Source organism: Chiloscyllium plagiosum, chromosome 19, assembly GCF_004010195.1.
Source record: "Chiloscyllium plagiosum isolate BGI_BamShark_2017 chromosome 19, ASM401019v2, whole genome shotgun sequence".
Lineage (NCBI taxonomy): Eukaryota > Metazoa > Chordata > Chondrichthyes > Orectolobiformes > Hemiscylliidae > Chiloscyllium > Chiloscyllium plagiosum.
In genome coordinates, this window is record NC_057728.1 from 44,425,239 (window position 1) to 44,434,713 (window position 9,475).

General features: G+C 38.8%; 1 long non-coding RNA gene across 2 annotated transcripts in view; it reads left to right on the top strand.

The window, feature by feature from the left end:
• LOC122559394 overlaps positions 1 to 9,475 on the top strand; it is a 17,934-nt gene that overhangs the window by 6,641 nt on the left and 1,818 nt on the right. The window contains exon 2 of one of the 2 annotated variants that reach the window (XR_006314422.1): positions 5,148 to 5,158. The exons of the other annotated variant lie outside the window; for it this stretch is intronic. This is a non-coding gene — a long non-coding RNA (uncharacterized LOC122559394). The remainder of the gene's footprint in view (positions 1 to 5,147; positions 5,159 to 9,475) is intronic. 2 annotated transcript variants of the gene reach the window in all.

Consider the following 9,475-nt stretch of genomic DNA (forward strand, 5'->3'; position numbering starts at 1 on the left):
ACCTTTCCCTCCTCTCCCTCACACCTTTCCCTCCTCTCCCTCACACCTTCCCCCCCCCCTCACAACTTTCTCCGGCTCTCTCTCCCTCTCTCTCAAATTTGCTGGTGGTACTAAGCTGGGTGGCAGGGTGAAATGTGATGAGCATGTTTGGAGATTACAGGGTGACCTGGACAGGTTAGATGAGTGGTCAGATGCATGGCAGATGCAGTTTAATGTGGATAAATGTATGGTTATCCACTTTGGTGGCAAGAACAGGAAGGCAGATTATTACCTAAATGGAATCAATTTAGGTAAAGGGGTAGTACAGAGAGATCTGGGTGTTCTTGTACACCAGTCAATGAAGGTAAGCATGCTGGCCTAGTGAAGAAGGCTAATAGCATGCTGGCCTTCATAACAAGAGGGATTGAGTATAGAAGCAAAGAGGTTCTTCTGCAGCTGTACAGCGCACTGGTGAGACCACACTTGGAGTATTGTGTGCAGTTCTGGTCTCCAACTTTGAGGAAAGACATTCTGGCTATTGAGGGAGTGCAGCGTAGGTTCACGAGGTCAATTCCTGGAATGGCGGGACTACATTACGCTGAAAGACCGGAGCGACTGGGCTTGTATACCCTTTGAGTTTAGAAGACTGAGAGGGGATCTGATTGAGACATATAAGATTATTAAAGGATTGGACTCTTTGGAGGCAGGAAACATGTTTCCGCTGATGGGTGAGTCCCGAACCAGAGGACACAGCTTAAAAATACAGGGTAGACCATTTAGGACAGAGATGAGGAGAAACATCTTCACCCAGAGAATGGTGGCTGTGTGGAATGCTCTGCCCCAGAGGGCAGTGGAGGCCAAGTCTCTGGATTCATTTAAGAAAGAGTTGGATAGAACTCTCAAGGATAGTGGAATCAAGGGGTATGGAGATAAGGCAGGAACAGGATACTGATTAAGGATGATCAGCCATGATTATATTGAATGGTGGTGCAGGCTCGAAGGCAGAATGGCCTACTCCTGCACCTATTGTCTATTGTCTATTATTGTCATTTCATGCATCTGCAGCCACCAATGAGCCTGCCTAATATTAATTGTTACAACACGGGGATGAACTCCTTCTGCTAATTAAACCAAACATCCAGAAAAGCTCACCTCACCTTATAGTCTGTTAAAATGCGAGTGACAGAGAACTTCCCAATTCCACTATTTAAAGAAAATAATATCAATTTAAGTTTTAACTCTAAAAGTGAACATTAAACAACAACTATTCAAAACTCTAAACCCGTCTTTCATTTAATTGCTTATTATCTACCTCCACCTCTATAACAATATACTGTTCCAAAAAAAAACTTATTAAAATTACATCAACTTAATTTCACACCATACAGCGGCTGTCATCGTCAGTGTCTCTCTTCGTCCGGCAAAAGATCTCCCTTGGTCATCTTGCTTCTTTTATGGTGAATATTTTTAATATGAAAAGGTTCCTTTGATAGAGAGTTTTTGAGTCTGTCTCAATGGCAGTTACTCTGTCACTCTTCTGATTTTCAAAATGCCTGCCTTTTTTATCCCCCCAACTTCAGATTGTTTCATTGGCTCGGAGGTTGGCAAAACAATAAATTTAAACTTGATTAGATTTTAGTATCCTGGGACATAATTTAAACTGATTGGTTAAATTTGAGTTGTTGTCAAGACAACAAACGATACAGGTCTCTATTTCACAGCCAAATGTTACATATTTTCAATTTTCAAGTAGACTCTGAGACTGTTAGCTAGTCATATGACAGGTACTTGTAAGCTCTCAGTACAAAATAGCATTCACTCCCTCTTAAAGGTACAGAACACACCTTCAACTTCACAACATAATTATTTGTTAATTATTAACAAATTAGTCATTTGGCAATATAGACTTTGAGTATTGCATTGAAAAAGATACATTTTGTCAAAACTTTTAATCTTGAACTCATCTGAATAATTTACAAAATACCAATTTAAAGAGAAAATCCAACTTTTATACAGTATGAGGAGAGCTGATTAGTCAGCAAGTGGACTCTGATTGGTAAAGGCATTGCCATGAACAATACGTCAGTTACTAATGATTAACAGTTAGGTTTCAGGCTTTGTTTAAATTTTAACTCAGATATGTTGACCGGTCAGAAATGAACCAGTAGTAACCCATTTTCTTAAGTTGAAACAGGCATATTGTATATTCAACACATGAAACAGGGTCCTGTGTATTAATATGTATATAACTTCCAGCAAGGGCACCACACTGCGAACCCAATTGACAGTCCTAAACTGCTTGTTAGTCTATTTCTTTGAACATTCAGGATAATCCGGCAAACATTGTTCAATTGCAGAATCAATTGTAGTGTTGGACACCATCTTGTGAGTTCTACATGTTCAGACTGTTTCAGTACTGTCTGTACCTTGCTTGTGGTAAGCAGCAGAGAGATATGCTATTTAATTTGATGTGCTAGTATTTGGTACAGCCGTTACTCAAATTCTTATACCACATTACTCATTTGTGTCATAAGCAGAACATCTTTTTGGCAGCATCTTATTACTGGCAAGCACCATTTGTTTTGCTACTATATAGTAGCAATGTGAAACTGCTGGCTTCATCTCTTGCTCAACAGTTTGAGACATCTTATCCTTCCAATGTGATCTGAATAGACAGGCTGCAAAAGTGATGGCCTTAAAGCTGTTCATAAGTTTGATTGATATATATTAATCATCAATCAGATAGCTATTGTTATTTATTAATTAGGCTTGTGTCACAACTCCCTTGAAAAGAAGCTCCACTATTCCTGGAGTTGGCAAGTGTGAAAACTTGATTAAACTGCCAAATTATACAATTTTACCTCAGAATCTGATAGAGCTTATGAGACCAGGTTTCTATCATTAACAAGAGGATCACTATTTCTTACGACCAGATGTTGTAACCAATGACAGGAAACATAAATTGCCATCTTATAACTTAAACTCTATCACTTTTTAAAAAGATCTCATATCTGCAAAACAGACCGACGAAAAGACCAGACACAAAAATTACAAGTGGGAAAGGAACATAAAACACAAGAAGCACTGATCTGCCATGAGTCGAGGTTTATAGAATTATGAGGGGCATGGATAGGGTAAATGGACAAACTATTTTCCCTGGGGTGGGGGAGTCCAGAATTAGAGGGTATAGGTTTAGTGTGAGAGGGAAAAGATATAAAAGAGACCTAAGGGCAACTGTTTCACACAGAGGGTGGTACCAGTACGGAATGAGCTGCCAGAGGAAGTGGTGGAGGCTGGTACAATTGCATTTAAGAGGCATTTGGTTGGGTATATGAATAGGAAGGGTTTGGAGGGATATGGGCCAGATGCTGGCAGGTGGAACTAGATTGGGTTGTGATATCTGGTTGGCATGGACGGGTAGGACTGAAGGGTCTGTTTCCATGCTGTACATCTCTATGACACTATGACTCTACTCCACATTACTGGTGTTGATGGGCTGTTTTCCTTCAACTCCCTTCTGGTTCCTTTGGAATCGTTCACTGAGCCAAACTGCCCAGAACACAGACCCACAGAACCAATGAACCTCGTAGTCTCCTTACTGTTTGAATAAGGCAACACCGTAATGAAGTCTAGCAACTCATTTAAAAAAAAACCTTAACCATTTTCTTCCATAGTCCCTTAGTTTACAGCAATATCTTTCCCCGTCTTTTGGCTCACACACCAAACCTCTATACTTGAGAGTTAACTGTCAGTTAGCATTAACTGGTACATTTTCTATGACAGTGACTCTATCAATCAGAGTCAACTTGTCAACCATCCAGAACTCTTTCTCTTTTGTGGTAAATGATTCTCACCTTTATCTTGACATTCTATCAGAATGTCCTGAAAAGTGTCTGTATCTTTTTTTCAGCAATACTCAAATATTATACTGTCAAATTAGAAATTGAAGTAGATAAGTCAGGGACTGTTGATAAGTGAAACAGCCACCCTGGACCTCTTGCAAATCAGTGGAAGCATTCAGAAGAAGGAAGGTCAAGGATAAACCTCCAGTTCAGCAAAAACCAATTTAACTGATATTGTGAACAAATAGTGTGGAACTGTTTTCCTTTTGCCTTTGTGTGCTTTACTTCTCCCACGTTTAAGGTGTGTGTGTGTATGTGTGAGACAGTGAGTGAATGTGAGAGATATAAGGCAGGGGTATGTGGGGGGTTGAGTGTGTTAATTTATGGAGTTTTACTTAATTTAATTGTTTACCTGTAACTAGAATCTAATGATGCCAATAAATAGCCTTTCCTTTTGTGAAGTACCAGTACCTGGTCCACGGTTTCTTTCAAATCAGAAAATCAGATAGTTTGGGGATTTTGTGTATTCCTTATAAAAGATTTAATTTTTGTGACAACTTCTGGAATAGTAGGGCTTGATTTTCCATGTGTTATCATAGCATATCATGACACAAACTATTATAATTGCTAATTAACAATTGGACTGGATGGAGAGTCCCACAACCACGTACTCCCCTGCCACCCCACGATCAAATTGCCCCATATAATCACCAGATCAACCAGGAGTTTATGACTGGTACAAATGCCTCCTCTCTTTCTTCTATGATGCTAGTCCTGCTCTTAATTTGTATATTTGTATAGGTGTGTGGGCATACAATGAAACATTGTCTGTTCACTCTTTCCTCTATGCTAATATTATCTGTTCCTATCCATTAAGAGCTGCAAATTTTAGTAGTGACAGTACTGTGAGCCATTGTGAATTTTATAGTACAGCTTCTACTACTGATGGTAGCAGAAATATAACCCTGATCCTTTTTATTTTAATTTTGTAGGCTCCTCTTGCCAACCTCCCTCCTCCACAAGCCTCTACCTTGTGTTCTGGGTCTTTAGTTGTCTTGTGACATGCACAAAACTTTTCACAAGATTTTGGTACAATCAGCCAATCTCTCCTTCAGGCTAAGAGCAGTGTCAATCATGGCTGTCATGGGGTGTTGAAATCATTTGTCCCATTTCATTTGGTCTGCTTCCATTCCAGCTCTTGTCAATGCCAAGTGGAAGGGAGCTTGCCTTCATACAAGCTCACACATGTGAAGATCTGACCACAGGTGATTTCTGACACTAAACATAATTCTGACTCTTCCTCCTACCTGCATGGAGAAAATTCAGCCCCAAAAGCTGTCACTTGCCCAGAGATAAAGTAAAGCTAAATCAAATAGAGTTGCACAGAAAGGTGTTATATTTCTGTTTGCTTTAAAGTAGTTCTTTTTTCCTTCAATCCAGCAAAAATAAATGTTATTGGATGGCTGTACTTGTTTTTACAGAACTTATTTTCCAAATTGTAAGGTTATGAATAATTGGCCTTGTACTATCTTCATACGAGCTGAAAATGTGTTGCTGGAAAAGCGCAGCAGGTCAGGCAGCATCCAAGGAGCAGGAGAATCGACGTTTCAGGCATAAGCCCTTCTTCAGGAATCTGTAGAGGGAGGAAGAGAGGTTCTTCAAGGAAGGCATTCTTGTAAGAGGATTCGCAGTAGGTTAAAATCTTCTAGGAGAAAGTGAGAACTGCAGATGCTGGAGATCAGAAGAAGGGCTCATGCCCGAAAAGTCGATTCTCCTGCTCCTTGAATGCTGCCTGATCTGCTACGCTTTTCCAGCAACACATTTTCAGCTCTGATCTCCAGCATCTGCAGTCCTCACTTTCTCCTATCTTCATACGAGTTTGTTTCAGTCCATATTTCCAACCACTCTCAAAAAAAAATTGCCTTTGTGTCTATTACATCCAGTTCAGCTGGCTGTTGCTTTCATATTACATTATTATCTTCTCGATGTGGGTGCAGGTTTAGCAGTAAATGCAATACAGGTGAAGTTGTGCGGATGAACTCACGATTAGTAAATGCAGACTTAACATTTCTTGAGGGTGGAGGAGTGAAAGTGTAATTTTTGAAACAAATACTGCAAGGAGAAAAATGTTTATTTGTGGCAACTATACAGGAAGGAGATTGTTTGGAAATGGAGGAATGTTGAAAGTAGTTTCAAAATAAACTACACCAGATGTGAAAAATGAGAATGATAATGACAGGCTGTATAGAGTTGGATATTTATTAGAATTACAAAGTGTTAATGCAGAATTATTTTAATATACTGTCAATTTGATCTAAAATTATTCCTTAATGCCTGATTCAATGTGGAAAATATGCATTTTTTTTGTTTTCGTATAATGTACGCTTTCTTTGCAAAATTGTAAAATTATGACAGCTTGTATTTAGGACTACCTAATCGGCACTTCATGAACACCTTGAGGGTTAACCTCTCCAATAAACATTCTCAACTTATTTTTAATCATTATTTTTTCATAAATATATTCCTATAATGTAATACAAGACAATCATATACCCACGAGTCGACTTCAAATTGCTTTTTCACAGATCAGTTCCTTTCAAAATATTGTAAATTTGTAATGCACAAATTATAAGATTTCCCAATGAACATTAATGGCAAAGTGCATAATAACTTAAACTGATCTTGTATCTGAATATCTTAATGATAATATGAATGTAATTATTCCTTTTTACATAAACACTCATCCTGTTAATATATGACTGATAACAACATTCTTCTAAAACTGCACAATAAATATATAATTTCCGGGCATGATGGTGCTTCTCAAAGAGAAGGACTGACCTTATTGGCTCCGCATGAGTGGGTAAATGAGGAAGCTTTCTCTCAAGGGTGGCTGAAGATGGCTGGGGTGGAGTTTTTCAAGGTCAAGCCGACTGTAAAACAAAGAAAGAACTAACACGGTTCTTAATACATTAACAATGCAAACATATTTAAAAACAAAAATAAAACATACATTTGCAGTATATTTGTATGGTTAATCTATGTGGAACACATAATTCATTAACAAAGGACTGGCTAAGCTTGAGATTAACGGTATGTTTTTAGTCCAGTGTTGCTGTGACCGAAGGGAAATATATTGACCTGAAATTGCTATTCTGTGACATGTTGTATTATGCTGTTTGTACATTTTTTATTTGGAGAGAAATAAGTTAGGTCTATGGTGCTGTTTATTAAAAGAGTTCACGTGAAGTCTTTTGCAATGTGTGGTTATTTTAAAACTTTGTAACTTTATACAGAGAAGCTATTATCACACCAATATAGTATATGTTTACATTATTCTATGTATTATCATTCAGACGTTTTATTTCATTTGAGATGTGGGTGCTGTTGGCTGGGGCAGCATTTATTATCTACATCTAATTTCTCTGGAGAAAGTGGTTGTGTACTACCTTATGTTACCACGGTTGGAATTTTAATTCACCCATCAGTCAGATTTTCCTGAGTTTTGAGGTCTAAACACAGTGTATTGTGCAAATATGTTACGGGATGTGTCATGAGTCAAATTTGAATCATGGAAGCATATGGTTTTAAATTTTTATTAGTGTGGTGTTTTTCAAAATAAGTGGAATATTTGTTGTTTTACTTGTGTTTTTTTATAGAATATATCACGTTAATAATATACATATGGCTAATTTATGGAATCTTATCTGTGATAGCTTTAAGATAAATGAATACAGAATACACTATGATAACTTTGTCATCTGAGTTAATGTGATTATAAGCTGTTATCATATCATGCACACATTTTTTTACATGTTGCAATGTTTTGAAATGAAGTGAATGCTCATTTGAAAGAAATGTAATTGATATAAATAGTTTAAATTATGTATGAAATATGCCATATAATTGGGATATGGATGACAAGATTTCCTTATTATTTCATGTAGCTGCTTAAAATAATTTATCTGTATTGCTGTAAAGTGAAGCACTGTGGTGGAACTCAGTATTGGCAGAGGAGGGTGGGAGATGTTAGGATGTCTATGAACTTTCATTCAGGGAAATGCTTGGTTATGGATGTATATTGGTTGCAGTGCAGAGTGTTTTGGAATGATTGTGAGACAGGCAGGAAATGTCTTGGGGTTAGTTCTGGTTAGTGCAGAAAGGAATGCTTACAGTTGGAGAAGAGGACGAATGGATAAGAAAGAAAGTGGGCAGTAGTGTAAGTATCCAGTAATATTGCGATGTGAATTATTTTTTATGCAAAGAACTACATGTGGATGATATGTCATTTTATTATCCTGCCAAATCCAGTTCACCTATTTCCAGTTTCCACAATTGGACAAACTAACCCCACCTCCCTAACATTTCTGAGCAACCATTTCCCACCACACTTCCTCATCATTCTCCGATCTCCCCTGTCTCCCACTCCTCTGACCTCCCCTGTTGGTGATTATAGTTTTGAATCGAATGTCCCTCATTATTCTGATATCACCCTAAACAACACTTTCAATTTCTGCACCCCATCCACACGAACAACCCTTCCAATAGTTGTATGGACATGCTAGCCGTCAATGCTGCAGAACTTGCTGCCTTCTTTACTTCTTTACTCTAATGTAGAATCCCACACTACTCCATCATATAGGAATGGGGAATCCTACATCATTCTCTTTAAATGTAAGATGTAACAGGGTTAGTTTGGTCTAGTTTTGAAGAAGAAAACTATTTTCTGGTCTAGTTTGAAAGGTTTCTTGAAGTTAATAAAATATATTTACTGCACATAAGCAACTAGTCACAGAATGCATTCGTATGGTTGACATTGTTATAGGGAAGACAATACGTTATGTCTCACTCCTTTGACATTGTAAGTTGCTTTTCTCACAATTCCGAAAGACATGTTTATAGTGCTTCCAGCATTCCTCAGCATTAACCCTTTCAGACTGATGTACAAGTCTAGCCATTTCCCACATTTCTTGTTTCCTCCTCACCCATCTGAATTCATATTCCAGTTTCCCACCACCTATCTCAAACACCAGTCTCCAATCTTGACCCAATCTTACTAATGTCTGCCTCTCCCTTCCCTGACTATGGCCTGGTGCTGAAAATACATGTTCAACAAGCAGCCAGCGTCAGACTAAGCTATGGTTGGGAAATGGTTGCCAAGAATATTAATCAGATTCATCAATAAATTTGGAGAAAGTGAGGACTGCAGATGCTGGAGATAAGAGCTGAAAATGTGTTGCTGGAAAAGCGAGCAGGTTAGGTAGCATCCAAGGAGCAGGAGAATCGACGTTTTGGGCATGAGCCCTTCTTCAGGAATGATGAAAGTGTGCCAATCAGGCTAAGATAAAAGTTAGGGAGGAGAGACTTGGGGGAGGGGCGTTGGAAATGCGATAGGTGGAAGGAGGTTAAGGTGAGGGTAATAAGGTGAGGGTGATAGGCCGGAGTGGGGGTGGGGGCGGAGAGGTCAGGAAGAAGATTGCAGGTTAGGAATGCGGTGCTGAGTTTGAGGGTTGGGACTGAGACAAGGTGGGGAGAGGGGAAATGAGGAAACTGGAGAAATCTGAGTTCATCCCTTGTGGTTGGAAGGTTCCTAGGAGGAAGATGAGGCACTCTTCCTCCAGCCGTCGTGTTGCTATGGTCTGGCGATGGTGGTG